Raw genomic sequence first — 17,162 nt, forward strand, 5'->3', positions numbered from 1 at the left:
ATCGACAGAGGTTCGGCCATTTTTAAAACGTGAATGCCACACAAAAGTTTGTGCACGACCCATTGCGGACTCCCCAAATGCTTGCTTTAGCATTTCATAGGTTTCCGTAGCCGTTTTGGTGAGTCTTTGGCAAGAGATTCAGGCAGAATCGCAGATGGTGCTTGACAGGCTGACAAAGAAAGATTTCCAGGGATGCTTCCAGGCTTGGCAGCGGCGCTGGGATCGTTGTGTTCACTCCCAGGGGAACTACTTCGAGGGTGATTGATGAATTTAATACCTGAGATAAGTGTACGGGTTTTTATACGCGCAGTCTGGAAACCTTCCGATCACACCTCGTATTTTAAGGACATAACATTTTATGTCAAGAACATTTTTGTGTTCAAAGAGCAAGTTTTGGAGAAATCTACAATTCTATTTTAATAGACTATTCATAAAGTCATGAGACGTTGTATGAGTCTGTTTATTAAACAGACCGGCATTTTGTTAGCTCACAGTCGTTCTTTGCTGCCAGTTTACTCTCGTACGTACATTTTACGGACTGTTATTTTCTCATCAAGTTAGACTTTCACTGACAGCGAATAAGACAGGCCTTGTACGAGATATATGAAGTCACATGCTGTAATAAATTCTCCAATAAATGTGATTACGTGGAACCTTTTTCTAACACACGAAATATACAACATTTATGAATAAATTACTTAAAAATACGAAACATAAATGTTAATTTACTTATATCATGCTAATTTACGTTAAGCGATAAATTTTACTATGTCACATTGCAATAACGGAATCAAAATGGTCGGATAGCAAAGGCTTTCATCTTAATGAATGATATACGAGATCCCATATAATTATGAAATATTACATGAGGTTAATGTAATCTCACATAATTGTTTTATTTATTTCAATGTCTGTCACTTTCAATACCCCAGACAGAAAATATAATTTTCTTTAAAGAAATATAAAGTTTAGTTCTGATTCTCGTTGCAAAAAAATTGTCAGTGGAACCATGGTTCCGGAGAATTTGACGTAAATACGTCTATACGGAAAGGAAGTTTATATATTGGCTTTATTCTAAATATTTCCTTTATACATGCTTTACAATTGAGATAATTTTGATTAAGACATTGCTTAATCAACTTGAATTAGTTACGCTTAAAATGGGTCTGTGGTAGCTGAATGTAATGTAAGGTAATGAAATGAAATGTTTTATAGGTAACAACAATGCCGAGTAAACAGATGACGTTTCCCAGGTAACATAACAATGAAGTTACACTTTTTCGTTCCACTTTTTGCCGAATGACACTGACCCTAAAATATAGACGTATTTACATCAAAAACTGTATCCAGACATTAGTTATTCTTTAATTTATCCAACCATTCGGTCTAGTTGGACATACATATGCACCATTTCTGCTGTTACGTGACTTGACAAATCTGCATTTAAATTAAATTAACCATTTGTTCTGTCCACCAATACATCATCTAAACTTCATATTCAGTTCGATTTATGGTTTACGTTTGTAATATAAGGTGTGTGATTTATCACTACATTGTTTATTGCCTCTACAATCCCTGACATTGTGCTTAATATAATCTGTCGCTACAAAGAGCTTTCGACTGACAGCTACAAATGCATAGCTTCATATTGTTTGGGAATATTTGCGACAATTGTCAGAAGTGATGATGTTACATTTTCTGTGGTTCGGCGTATTGACTGGCTGACATTGTTTGGGGTCGTTCCATCATGTAGAATTAAATTTGACGTCCTTTGGGTGTTAAGAGGCAGACGGACATAAACTGAGCAGTCAAACGAAATGTAAATTAAATTGTTAAATATTTAATGTCATTTTGAACACCAAATTCCACCACTGAAACTATATTGAATGAGTTAAAAACAACGTTTAAACCTCTTACATTATTTGCAGAAAATCGTAACTTGTTTTGAAGAAGACCCAAATTTTTATTTATGTTTATAATTTCCCTCCTTCGCAACTCTATTAGAAAAAACTGGTTGCCTCAACTGCAGGAAATAGCCACACTCATAACACAGAAAAGAACGTAACCATTAAGTCCCTTCCTTTGTACCACCGGATCGGAGCCGACCCCTGGTGACATTAATGTTTACAAGTAAGTCGTAATTTATCTATTGTATATAATGGGTGGATTTATTTGTAACTTATCTCTACTTCATGTGAACCTTTTGTTTGTATTTTTGTGACATTTATATAATAGTATGACTTGTATTTGTATAACATGTATTGTATTATTATCACTTATTCTACATCCTATTGTCATCTGACTAACTTATGGATCCATGGAATGTAATAAAGATGTATGTATTATGAACAAGTTCCCTTTGATAGGGACCTGTTCATATACGTTCTTGGCAGATGATCCAGAAGTGGTTTGCCATTGTCTTCTTCTGTGTGTGAATGGAGTAATTGTTGGGATGCCACAGAGAAACCGGGGAAGCCCCCGGAGGAAAACTCCGTGTTGCCTAGACCGCGGCCTTACCCAACACTAGTTATAAATTCTGGCACCGCCGGGAATCGAACCCGGGACCCCAGGATTAGAAGGCCAGCGTTCTAACCGCTAGACCACCTCATCTTATTATTATTTAGTGTTCTGTCGGACGACAGGTCCATATGAACAGGATCCTTCCATCCTTTTCTCGGACTGGGACCTGTTCATATACGTTCTTGGCAGATGATACAGAAGTGGTTTGCCATTGCCTTCTTCTGTGTGTGAATGGAGTAATTGTTGGGATACCACGGAGAAACCGGGGAAGCCCCGGAGGAAAACTCCGTGATACCTGGACCACGGCCTTGTCCAAGTTATAAATCCGGGTACCACCGGGAATCTAACCCGGGACCCCAGGATTACAAGCCCAGCGTTTTGACCGCTAGACCACCGTGGCGGTTTAAGTCCCTTACGTTACGTTAATTTCCTCCATTGATCCCCTGTCACTTAATGCCTTCAATTCCGTCCCTGGACACTTCTTACAGCGACAATGAAGGTGCTGGAAGGTACCCGTCACATCCGCGGCTTCTCATTCCAATGAAATGAAAAGTGGACCCGCGTGTTCGTAAACCTTGCTGGCCATGGCGATTATCCCCTGACGATCTGTAATCACCACGTACCTAATGGCCGGAATGCGTCTAAGCCAAACTGTTTTATAATATTACACGCGCACGCACGCACACACTATGGCGATGAGTAATCGCCCTGATGATGGAGGCACCAGGGACCTCTGAAACGTCGGTAAACTTCTACCTAACTACACGGTGAAACAAGCCAGAAGACAGCCATCTTCAGTCACTTCCTCTTTGGTTTTACAGCAGAATTGCAACCGATCTTCATGCACATATTTTAAATTTTATTGATGATGGATCCAAAAGAAATACAGACACACGATGCCTCGTGTGGGATAATAATCCGTGATTTAATGAACGTCCAGCAGCGAATGGCTTTAAAAAGAAAGCAGTGCCTATTTCTCTCAGAGAAAAAAGATTCAAAGATATTAAGGCGCCGACGTCTGTGTCCGACGGTGGTAGACGCCGTTCGGCTCTTCAGATCCTCCTAGATCCATTTACCGCTGAGAGTTTCCACTGTTCAGTGTCCTCTGAGACCACAATTCTTTGCAGGATCTACACAGCTTAATACGGTTTATAGCCGTTGCTAACAGCAGCAGGAGGTAAAAACACGCGGATTCATGATAATATGGACTTTGCTGGGTCTGCTCTCGCGGGCTGCTGGCAAAAGATGTCTGGAGCCTTTAAAATTGGAAATTGATATTTTTTAAATGCCGATATCTGAGTGAATTAAGTAGGACCAAGTTTTTTTTAAAATAAAATGGTACCCAACAACACACCAATCGGCTGATTACGAGGTGCGATCGGAAAGTTTACAGACTGCGCCTATAAAAACCCGTACACTTATCTCAGGTATTAAATTCATCCATCACCCTCGAAGTAGTTCCCCTGGGAGTGAACACAACGATCCCAGCGCCGCTGCCAAGCCTGGAAGCATCCCTGGAAATCTTTCTTTGTCAGCCTGTCAAGCACCATCTGCGATTCTGCCTGAATCTCTTCTATCGTCTCAAATCTCCTTCCCTTTAGCTGAATTTTCATCTTTGGGAAGAGGAAGAAGTCACATGGAGCTAAATCCGGCGAATAAGGAGGGTGAGGGATGACGGCCATGGTGTCTGAGGCCAAAAACTGCCGAACTTTGAGGGCGGTGTGCGCTGGCGCGTTGTCATGATGCGTCGCATGTGGAGTTCTTCCTTTAGAATCAGCTGACAGGTCCCATAGCCTATCCCAACAATGCCGCACAAGTCGTTGATGGTACGACGTCGATCTTCGTGAATGGCCTGCCGAATCTTCGTAACATTTTCGGGCGTTGTGCTCGAAGATGTTCGTCCAGAACGCTCGTCATCATCGACAGAGGTTCGGCCATTTTTAAAACGTGAATGCCACACAAAAGTTTGTGCACGACCCATTGCGGACTCCCCAAATGCTTGCTTTAGCATTTCATAGGTTTCCGTAGCCGTTTTGGCGAGTCTTTGGTAAAATTTGATGCACACGCCATTCCGAAATCGCAGGAGGGTCGGTGTAATGCACTACCAAAACGCTCGTAACTAAGAAACAAATGCTAATTCGATGATGCCGGCTAGCACACTGATTCAATATGAATGTAGGCCGCACCCCCTAGCGGCAGAAGCTCGTACTACATCCGGTTCGCCCTCTATTGACACAGTCTAGAAACTTTCCGATCGCACCTCGTATTACGAGTCAAAACACATATTTTGCGCGCACATTTTGCCTTACGCATTCTTCCATATTTATTTTGGATAACAGCAACCGGTAGACATTTTGTTTTGTGATGAATGAATAACGAAATTAGTCCATTACAAATGTTAATCCCTCATGTGGTGAGGCCCGACAGCGTTTCCCCCAAGAGCAGGGTCACTTTCTAGGGGCATCACATGAACGCGGGTGTTAACATTTTATAAACAAAGATACTCCTCATTTCTAAGGATAAATAGTCTTCGATTTATTTCAACTGTTATGAGATTTCTGGTTCTCACTGCGCCGAGAATAAAGACGAATATTTTCTGGCTTGTTGCATCGTGTAATATCGTAGAGATTGACCGACGATTTAGGGCTGTTGACTCCCTGCGTCTTCAGGACCATCGCCATGTATGGCTAAACAAACCGGTAGTCATTTTCGTAACGTTTAAGTCATAAAGACTTGTTCCTTTTAATTCAGAAACTCACGACAAGTATAAAAGATAATTGTCTTCTGGGTTTTTGCGTCGCGTAGTCTGGTAGAAGATTACCGACGTTTCAGAGATGTTTGCTGCCTCCATTAACATGATCTCCGCCCTGATGATGGCGGCAGAAAGTATCTCTGAAACGTCGGTAATCTATAAGACTACACGACGCAACAACCCAGAAGACAGGTGACTTCAGTTCAATAAATGTTTAAGGCAGTGAATCGAGAACGTTAGTTCATGTGGTGAAACTTTTAGTCGCGTAGTTTATTCATGGGTTCAAGTCACGGATAGGCTAACGAGTGTCCAAACTGCGAAAACATTCCGTTACTTTCCTCCCTTTGGTAAAATGTCAGCATGGAATCTTGAAATAGGCAACGGTAGTTGACATTTGATTTTGTTCCTGTCCTATCGTCCCATTTGATGCTAAATAATTTCATCAGTTGGAAGAACATTGATCCACTAATGGCTATCAGTTTGTAGGTTCTACTATTACAATTGTGTTTCGATTTGTTTCTATCAGGTCAGACATCTACCCGTGAACTGGTCTCTCACCAATTGAATACTACACCCGCGCTATAGATACATTAAGCATTGAATCCTTCTTTTGTTATGTCAATTGGGTTTAGAGGGAAGGCAACATGCATGTAAATCTGAAAGACAAAAGGAGAAATATCGACCTTACGCTTACCATTCATTGAGATATATGTGGGTAGATTTTGGGTTGTTTCTTTTTGTACGCGTCTCTTGTTTGAACAACAGAATTATATAACCTGATACTGTGAAAATAGAAGTTTGTACTTTAAATATGCTTTCAAGCCCAGCGGCCCCACCTGCATTTAAGATCTTTGTTTCTCTGATGCATTCGAAAACTTTCAGAAAGCCATTTTAATAAAACGGCTCCGACCGTCAACATGAAATTACTCGACAACGGATAAATCAATTATATTCAAATGTAACAGTCGTAAGCCTACGAAATAATGCCCAATTGTTTCGATTTTCAATTAAATCGGGCAATTTTCAATGCCGCATTTAATGAAAGGATAAATACGTTTTCATGATTTGTCGTTAGAAAAAAAAATAGCAGGTAATTTTACTGTCAGTATCCTAGCAACCCAATGTTGAAGCGTAAATAATTTGACTTTTCTCGCTTTTCCCTGAATTATTAAACAGAATAGTTCGATTTTGAAAAAGTCAATGAAAACATTTAAATTCGATCTCCTCTGCGTTCAGTGATTCAAATGCCACCTGCCGTGCATATCTTGTATTATGTTTAAATCTGAAAAAAAAAAATCTCGATTGCTTCCGATTTCATCTGGGGGGAAATCGACTTTGGGAGTCGGCAGGGTCGTGGGAACTACAGTAAGGGTATCAAAGGTCACCGACCCCCACATCTGTGACGTCACTGCCGTCATTTGCAAGGCATTGAATGCGCCAGAACAGTTCGTTAAGCGTATATTTTCTGGCTTGTTTAAATTATAAAGAAGAGTATTTAGATTTTAGAGTGATTCACAGTGTGTCATTTTGGCTGCACGCGTGAGTGTGTCCAGGCATGGATATATAAATGCTCTAACACAGGGCTTCTCACCCTTCTTAGCTGGCGTACCATTAATTATAATTTAACACATTAAATTCACCACTTACAAAATGCGTTCAGGGAAAACTTATTTACGTTGATATTATATTTTGATTTTCTTGCTTAGTTCGCGTACCCCTCAACATTGGCTAGCATACCACCAGTGGTACTTGTACCATAGGTTGAGAACGCTGTTTTAACAGATTTTTTAATACAATGAAGTGTCACATCAAACACGCACCGCTGATATAAAAGTACAGAAATATATCCGGTCCTGAGTCACTTAAATCCAGCCATCGCCTGTTTTGTACGTTAATTTTAATATTATCCTTCACTCTTCATTGATATTTCAAACAGATTATTTTCTAAAAAATTTACGAAAATAATTTTTCAGTTGTATTTTCCTTTCTTCTGTCGGTCGTGGACCAAAGTTTTCCTTAGCGTTATAAATTCAGATTAAATGTTGATAGCTGTTGTCTTCCGAGTCGTCGCATCGTGTAGTCTTTCATTTTGCTTTCTACCTTCGTGCTAGGTACGTCTTAGAACCATAGCAAACAGCAGGTAAACCAATGAGTTTATGAATCGCATTCAATTCACTGTTTCTTACATTAAAATATAGACCATTTTAAAACCACTTTCTCATTAATTTAGGTCAGAACCTAAAGTTCCTTATAAGAACAAGACAATTTCCGTACCTTCACTTAACAAACACGCTCGTTTTGATAAGAATAATGTACTGTACAAGAGAAGGAATTATAAACAATGTTTAGTATTGTTTCGTTATCAAAACATCTTCATTAAGGCATTTCCACAGTTATTAATAAAATAAACAAACCTTTAACACGAAGAAATATGAACCCTGTCAGCACGAATGTATATTACACTGTAATACTCTGGGCCGCATATTTGTCCCGTATCTATTCAATTACTCAACACGCGATGTGCACTGCTACACGGAAACCCAGAACTGGTTTCATCGGGTGCGTCAAATCACGGAGCTCGTGTAGACTGGATTTGTAACAAAATACACTTTCCATTTGATCCATACTCGTATATGAAAAGTAAATCTTGTTATTAGCACAATAATTCACTTTCATTATCACATATGAAATGGGCAAAGATAGCTAAATTAACGAGACGATATGAGAAGAATGTCTTACGCCAATTTCCATACAAATGTTTCCGCATGTTTAATGAAATTATGGGACACAGAGCCTAAGAACTGAAAAGAAAGTCCCTCGGACATCTGGCATCAGACGACCAACCCACAGCCATTTTAATTGTTCATCGCTTCGACCCTTCCAGAGAAGACACTGACACATCATAAATAACATGTTCATTTACACATATTCCAAATTAGTCACCACCAGTATGAATGTAAATATTCAATGCCTAAAACTCATATTTGAAATTTTAAACAATCAATATTTGTCAGTTACCCACATTTAGAAGACGAGGGCTTGATGTTCTACTGGGTTTTGATGCTGTGTTGAAGACGGCAGTTCTCCGAAACATTGTAGTCTAATTACAAGTCTACACGGCGCCAAACCCCGGAAGAAAAACATTATCATCTTCACCGCAGTTAAAACCTCAAATTTCAGTCTACTGCTTCCATGACAACAGCGATGTAACGTAATACAGGCCAGCAAAATATTTTACCTTAAGGGCTAGAATCGTTAATCTCATGGTCACCTGAAGTGTAAGAGATACCAGGTTCTCACGGGGACGAGTATGATAATGGCTGTCTTCTGGGATACAGAGCCGTGCAGTCTGGCACTTGACATCAAGAAGATTGAGGCAGCAAGCACCTCGGAAAGGTCGGTAATCTTCTTTCAGACTACACGACTCAACATCCCCTAAGACAGTCGTCTCTAACACTGGATTTGTTAGTTTATAAACACGTGATGCTAAATATAATTCCATTATACGATCACCAAAAAAATCTTCTACATAGCTGCTTTTTTTTACTGTCGCGTTATTGCTAAATTTAACTGTATTCGTTTTTGAACATGTTTCGACTGTCACCCAGTCTTTATCATGTTCGTTTTACATTATTTCGCTGACGCAAACCGTTGCAGTTTCCTAATATAATCATATTGTTATTTGTCGAACATATCAATACATACTGTATGTGTATGATAAACCAGTTTCTGCACACCCGGTAGTATCCGTATTCCCAACAGGGCACCGTCTTGCTTAGCAACTTTTAATCAATCCACTACCTGCTGTAGATAAGGTAAACCACACGACAAAGGAAGGGGTCTGATGTTAACAGAAACAGTTCCTGGCTGTGTTATACGAGGGTTACTTCAAAAGTCATGGCAACTCATTTTTTGGGGGCAAACACTTTATATTGAAGAAAGTTCAAACAGTGTCAAGAACATTTTACGTCTTTGGAGATGGAAAGTACTACACCATCCTCCATATTCACCCGACCTTTTGTCATGTGACTACGACTTAATACCCAAATTGAAACAGCCATTGCGAGAGAAACGCCTTCGTACACGAGAGGACATTTCGAACACAGTTCAGCGCGAGATGGCAAGATTTGGAGATGGTGAAGCTGATGGTATTTGCCGTCTTCCTCGTCGTAGTCGGCGAGTACTTGATATACTCGGAGACTACTTTGAAGGTTACTAGTCTTAATGTAAGAATTCTGATTTAACTTACATTGAATTTTTTTAATCACAATTGAATTTTGAATTGCCTAATATATCTACACCCATTCACACTTACCTCATCTGACTATGCCTATCGGAGGAATATATCGTGCCCTTTCATCTGTATCTTTTGAACTTTCTTCAATATAAAGTGTTTGTCCCCCCCAAAATTAGTTGCCATGACTTTTGAAGTAACCCTCGTATAATCTTACGTCTTAGAATTTTGGAATGTGTATCCTTTAAGGAAGTTTCATCGTAAGGACTGGTAATCTTGTGAAGAACTTGTCGTTTATCTTTATTTCCTTTTCATTGTTCGTTCATTTCCTTTATGATCCTCTATTCCGTAGTCAGTACACCGACGATAGGGGGTCTTATCTCTGTAGACTCCACACCTACAAATACAGCGCAAGATGACAAAGAATCTCCTACACGGCTTAACATTTGCATTCCTCTGTGAAAGCTTCGATACGGCCGGCCTCTCAGCACATCATCCAATGTCAATTAAATCCACATGGCACCCTTCAGCCTGATGGATTATCGTCACTCGTAACGAAACGAAAGGAAGCAGTTAAGGGGTGAAAATAAAGAGTTTCATATTTTAGGGGGTTGTGTCTGCTGAGAGAGGATGAGTGTGCCAAGAGGGTGAAAACTGAATTATCCTCAAGATACAAGCCTCGTCGTTATTATTGCGGGGAGTTACTCTAACAAATCCCTAACTGTATTCCCGCCGGAGTATGCACGGAGTACACGTGATCGCGATAAACATTGGGATCTGTCTTATCGCGGACCAGCGCTTTCCCTTAACGCCATTTCGGGGCAAAGCGACTCAGACACAAGCAAAGAAACCATGGAAACACGACCACGACTCTAGCGTTTAATTACGCTCCTCCTTTCAACTTATTTAAAAATTAAAACTGCCATTATAATTTTCAAAACGCAAAAATATATACAAATTAACACAAGTTTAGAACATACAGTACCTAATATCAACATAATTGTTTCTAAATTACCACCAAATAGAAAATATTTAGATGTATCGATTATGTTACTCTTAAGTTGTGACTATGTGTAGTCTTGCGGGTGGATAAAACGTTTAGGAGAAAGTGACTTCAGTCCTGAAGACGGAAACTATATTTTCCTCCGAAACGTCGGTAACCACATCTAAGATTATACGGCGTCTCATCTCAGAAGACCAAAACAGGCAAACAGGCCTGTTAAACATCACTGAGCTGTTATTGTTTCTAGGGTAAAAGATTGGTATTCACTTTTTTGGAATTGTAAGTAACTTAAAGATGGCTGTATTCTGGGATATTGCGCCGTTGGGAAACTTCTACCACGCTACATCCTAGAAGCCAGTAATTTTCTTACTCGATTATTTGAAAACCTGAAATCTCACCTGGTAAATTACGTTTTTTGTGTGTGTTATGTCTGAAAACATCGATATTTATCGATACAGGCTAAAGTGTTTCATTAAATATGATAAATGTTTCGTAATTTCAGTTCAGTGTAAGGTCATGAATACATGACTTTGCTAAGTTCTGTCATGTGGCCTGTTAGACCAGTGCCATAATTACTTTACTCACCATCCGACTGCTGTACATCTCAATTCGTCGGGTCCCCAGTTTATCAGCGAGGGATGTGTACTCTCGGCTGACTGGGTTACTTCATTAATTCAATTTGTGCGTTGGTTGATGCGATTACTACAGGGATGTATCGACTTTCTGCCCAACTCACCCTCTGCAACAATACATAAAGCTAGAGTGCGGACATGCTATATAGAATCAATACCATTCATGTACAACACGAGATCCCATACATTCATATCCAGTATTCGTTCGTAATAAAAACAAGAATTGTTATGGGATGAGGAATTTGTCATTAAGGCCCGAAAGTGGTTGTTCAATTATGTAAATCTGTTCGGATTAAGGGTAGCAAGAGGGTGGGATTTGTGTCTTTTTTTATCACGATTGTATAGGGGTATAAAATCGAAAGAGCTTCCTCGTTTTACTGTTTCGCCATTTCCATTTTATTTTACCGAAATCACCGGAACAGTTTTCAAATAATGGAAAAGGAAACCCGTTACGACCGCTATTTTAGCCTTTGAAATGATGCTCCAAAAGTTTCTGACCTGTAGCACTATAGTCTGTTTCCATAGCAACCAACGTCGATTGAATGTCACGTGTTTCTCACGTCATTAGAGCAAATAGTGTTTATATGCCTATCCAGTCTTGAAGCTTGTCATTTATACAACTTCGTATTACGTGAATTACCTGCATCGAATGCTGAAAATTATCCATCGTTTCGGCTAACTCTGCAGTTGCCATCTTCAGAGCGAATATATAATACTTGGACGTTTTTGAAAGCCTTGTTCATTAGCCCGAATGAACATGGAGGTTGCCGTGACATGATGCGAATATGGCATTATTTTCAATAAAATCTTCTCGGGCGATCAGCCGCGTCACATCGTTAAAGACGAAACCGACGTTTCAGTGACCATCTCTGTCCCCATCATCAGGGTTCTGTCCTTATCGTACAGACGTTTCGCAACGCAGACTCACCGTCATTAAAATGATTAAAAGATTATGAATTCTCCACCTTAATAGCACTAGGCATTGTGTATTATGCGACATTGTACTTGCTAATTCATTTAGGGGAAATTATATTATATGAGACATTGTTTGGTTTAGTGGTCGAATACAGAATTCACGAAACTCAACTATAATTCAAAAACTTAAAACGAACGAATAATATTATAAATACAATTATAATACGGCCAGCCAAAATAATCGAAATTTCAAGATTTGTGATCATATGCAACGCAATGTATTTTGTTTGAGGGAGGGGGGTCATAATCGATTATCTAGATGTTTTAACAAATCACATTTCGGATGTTGTTTCTATTTCCATCTTCGGCTGGCAGGAGGACAAAAGCCTAATGTGGTCGACTTCGAGATACGTAGTCGAGGTAGGCTCAAATAATCGAACGCGGACAGCGACAACTAGACTCGTTCATCAGCCGATATCGAAATTTTTTTTCTAGCGAAATCAATTAGTGTGCTTTATACAAAATTAATATGTATAGTTTATTTACAAGCAAACGATCAGAATTGCCCATCAGTTGAATGCAATTCCGCTAACTTTAATAAAGACGTTATTACCATAATTGTACTCTACCTGAAACTATTAGTAAGAACTGCACAAAACACCACAACCCAATGAAGTCAAACCTCGTGAATGCGTGACAAGGACTTACAGGCGCGTCTTTAGAGTTAGCTTTCTAGTTGCCACTAGATTTGTCAGACCGTGTCGAGCTGCACAAACAGGCTTCTTACTGACTATTAAGAAAACATCAACAGAATATACCGTAATTATTAATGATCTCCCTGTCCTTAATTACGGCTAACTACTTGTTAAACCTTTTTGTACTGGTGTTTGCCATTACAGCCACGGTGGTCTAGCGGTTAGAACGCTGGCCTTGTAATCCTGGGGTCTCGGGTTCGATTCCCGACGGTGCCCGAATTTATAACTTGTGTTGGGCAAGGCCGTGGTCTAGGCAACACGGAGTTTTCCTCCGGGGGCTTCCCCGGTTTCTCCGTGGCATCCCAACAATTACTCCATTCACACACAGAAGAAGGCAATGGCAAACCACTTCTGGATCATCTGCCAAGAACGTATATGAACAGGTCCCAGTCCGAGAAAAGGATGGAAGGATCCTGTTCATATGGACCTGTCGTCAGACAGAACAGTAATTAGTTAATTAATTAGTTTGCCATTGCTGACGTGTGTCACCGCACGCAGAATTATAAGCAATTAATCGATAGATCGGAGTGGAGCAAATGTTTTCTTTCAGACTCGTACAGAAACCTTCTTCCGTTCCGATCCTCCCACCCGCCAGTCCGACACTTCTCCTGCCTCGCATGCCAGAGGTCCCGAATTCATTTCTGAGCATGGGAGTAAGTTATGATGACAGTTATTTCGCACTGTTCTTTGGTTCGAATGGATACCATTTCCCTAGTCACTCTTCCCAAATGCACGTCCATAACCATTCACCTAGCCGACGCTATAGGAACCTATGCAGTTCATAAAACTTGGTCAGAAGAAACGATCCATTCACGTTTAAGCATTCCTCGAAGAAAACTCGAACACGTAGTCAATGGATAAATAAAAACTTGCTTGCCTGAATTAAATATAGCCGATACTGATATAGCCTGAAGCCGTAATTCTACTGACAAGTATAGACCCGCAAATCGGAAGACTGTATTTTACGGAAGGGCACCTTGAAATTTTACTACGTAATACAAATGTTAAATATCGTAACTGTTTCCTAACGGAAAGAAACTACAGATCTAATCTTCTTGCCCTGTGTCAAAAGGATAGTACAATAAGGAATTTGCTATGCTTTTAGTAGTGGCCTCGCGGTCTGAGGCGTGGGCCTTGTGCCGCTGGGACCGTGGGTTCGATTCCCACTCAAGCCATGGATGTCTGCCCGCGTCTTTCTGTGTTGTGCTGTCCTGTGTACAGGTTGAGGCCTTGCGACGGGCCGATCTCTCGTCCAAGGAGTCCTACCGAATGTCTATAGACCAAAAAACCAACGAAAAGTTGGGACCAGCAGTGCTCAGGCACTTGAAGAACGGGTCGTTCCCAGTATCTATTGCTTTTTATCGCTGGCCTTGTAATCCTGGGGTCTCGAGTTAGATTCCCGGCGGTGCCCGAATTTATAACTTGTGTTGGGCAAGGCCGTGGTCTAGGCAACACGGAGTTTTCCTCCGTGGCATCCCAACAATTACTCCATTCACACACAGAAGAAGGCAATGGCAAACCACTTCTGGATCATCTGCCAAGAACGTATATGAACAGGTCCCAATCCGAGAAAAGGATGGAAGGATCCTGTTCATAATACGTCGCCAACCTCCTGTAAAGAAGACTTGCGTTTTATACAACGTTTACACAACTGACATCAGTAGTTCATACCTGCATTAACTATGATTGTGACTGAGGTCGGTGGAGGTGTGGGAGGGGAAGGGAGTGATTTTGAGGGAGGGGGTACGAGGAAGTTGTGTCGAGCAGAGACTTGTGTATAAAAACATAAGATGATGAAATAATAAACGTGTCCATGACTGCATGTATAATATAATTCCTCATGTATCATGTCGTCTACTTATCACCGGTGATATAATTTAATATTACTGAAGAGGTTAAATAAGGAAACTCTAGTCATCCGCAGGAGCTTAAGTTTCTTATCACAGATGTACTGGCTTTCTAAGCAATCAACATAACCTCAAAGCTTCCAGCTTATATACTACACGTTAGATAACGTAATCAGCAACAAATTAAACTGTGACCCTTTAAAGCCCAGTGGTAACTATATGAACTACCTGCTTTAAAAACCAATTTTCTCTTTCCTTCTACTGTCCTATTATCCTTTATGACTCTCCTTCTCTCTTCGGTTTCAAAGGGTCGATTGGTGTAATTCGTCATATATTTGCTTCTTAAAACAAGATAAAATTCGGTGCGAAATATGGAGAGGGGGGAATCAAGTAAAACAACACACTGTATAGAAAATTATAAATAAAATGTTCATATATACACGGTGGTCTAGCGGTTAGAACGCTGGCCTTGTAATCCTGGGGTCTCGGCTTCGATTCCCGGCGGTGCCCGAATTTATAACTTGTGTTGGGCAAGGCCGTGGTCTAGGCAACACGGGGGCTTCCCCGGTTTCTCCGTGGCATCCCAACAATTACTCCATTCACACACAGAAGAAGGCAATGGCAAACCACTTCTGGATCACCTGCCAAAAACGTATATGAACAGGTCCCAGTCCGAGAAAAGGATGGAAGGATCCTGTTCATATGGATCTGTCGTCAGACAGAACACTGAATAATAAATATACACATGAAACTAGCGTAACATCTGTGGCCGAAACAACGAGTTCATTAGACACCAATTACAAAATTGTAGAGGCGAATGATAAGGAGATAAATCACCAGGGAGTTCATAAAACAGTAGAAAAAGAGTTCAAAAGACGGTGATTGTCATGACTTGGAGTTCGGGGGATGGCGAACCTGCCGGCTTATAAGAGAAGACGGGATTTAGCACTTCAGTTAGCAAAGATGCAGTGAAATGTCGAATTACTTCCAAGAAATTTAGAGTCCAAAATAGGTCAATCAGCCCACAATACTGTAATACCACCACCCAAATATAAAAGTCTCAACAAAAGCATTGAGCACTATAAATAAGCAATTTCTTACCAAAACTAAAATTACGTAAGAAACTCATTTCATTAGGATTCTCATCTCCATGAGAGTTCTTTCAGCTTAACAGAGTTTTTCGCTATAAATTCCTCTTTCTAGGTGGCGTTTTATTGATGAGTGACAGACAGAATTATAAAACTCAAAGCGAACGTTGAGGGCTCAGGAAGAAGTAAAGAGTAACGCAGACGAGAAAATCGAAAAATTCGATAACTCGCAGCTTGTAGTGCGACCGCGCGAGTCTTAATGAGTTGCAGAGATTCAGAGGGTTGCCTAATCCGATATCCCCGATGCGCCCCTCCCAGCCTCACCCTTCGTGTCTTAATTTGACAAATTTCTTTTCTTGCCTTGTCACTGGGACGGTGCAGCGACTAAGTGATGAGGGAATATTGAACACGTAGTTGGCAGCAGTGGTTAATAGGAACGTTGGGGGTTCTGTGTCAAAGTAAACGAGTACAATTACAAACGAAGCAAGATTGCGACTTTACAGATTCTATTTCATGTTAGCTGCAATTTAGCAAAAGTATTGATTCAGCCTTCGTTATTTCATGTGTAAACTGCGCATAAAATGCAAGATTTGAAGTTTTCACAGCGATGAGTATGAAGATTTCTGTCTTCTGGGTTGTTGCGCTGTGTAGTCTGGTAGATGTTTACCAACGTTTCGGAGGTCATACTGCCTCCGTCATCAGAGTATGAAGATTTCTGTCTTCTGGGTTGTGCGCTGTGTATTCTGGTAGATGTTTACCAACGTTTCAGAGGTCATACTGCCTCCGTCATCAGAGTATGAAGATTTCTGTCTTCTGGGTTGTTGCGCTGTGTATTCTGGTAGATGTTATCCAACGTTTCAGAGGTCATACTGCCTCCATCATCAGGACGATGAGTATGAAGATTTCTGTCTTCTTGGTTGTAGCGCTGTGTAGTCTGGTCGATGTTAACCAACGTTTCAGAGGTCATACTGCCTCCATCATCAGGACGATAAGTATGAAGATTTCTGTCTTCTGGGTTATTGCGCTGTGTAGTCTGGTCGATGTTTACCAACGTTTCAGAGGTCATACTGCCTCCATCATCAGGGCGATGAGTATGGAGATTTCTGTCTTCGTGGTTGTAGCGCTATGTAGTCTGGTCGATGTTAACCAACGTTTCAGAGGTCATACTGCCTCCATCATCAGGACGATGAGTATGAAGATTTCTGTCTTCTGGGTTATTGCGCTGTGTAGTCTGGTCGATGTTTACCAAAGTTTCGGAGGTCATACTGCCTCCGTCATCAGGCAACAACCCAGAAGACAGAAATTTTCATGCGCATAACACATTGAAATTTTTTTCGAAAAGGTCAATAAACACGACTAGTGAGAACTTCTCCTAAAATTGCTTCCCGTTTCCTCAATATTTATGATCCATGTCTT

General features: G+C 40.6%; 1 long non-coding RNA gene across 1 annotated transcript in view; it reads right to left on the minus strand.

Annotated features, from left to right (window-relative positions):
* The window catches only part of LOC147871156 (uncharacterized), a 123,749-nt gene that overhangs the window by 15,656 nt on the left and 90,931 nt on the right, over positions 1–17,162 (minus strand). Inside the window, exon 2 of the long non-coding RNA XR_015532584.1 lies at positions 11,095–11,248. This is a non-coding gene — a long non-coding RNA (uncharacterized LOC147871156). The remainder of the gene's footprint in view (positions 1–11,094; positions 11,249–17,162) is intronic.

This window comes from Zootermopsis nevadensis, unplaced genomic scaffold, assembly GCF_977971745.1.
Source record: "Zootermopsis nevadensis isolate Lab colony 2312 unplaced genomic scaffold, Znev_1.0 Znev_ptg000061l, whole genome shotgun sequence".
NCBI classification, from domain to species: Eukaryota; Metazoa; Arthropoda; class Insecta; order Blattodea; family Termopsidae; genus Zootermopsis; species Zootermopsis nevadensis.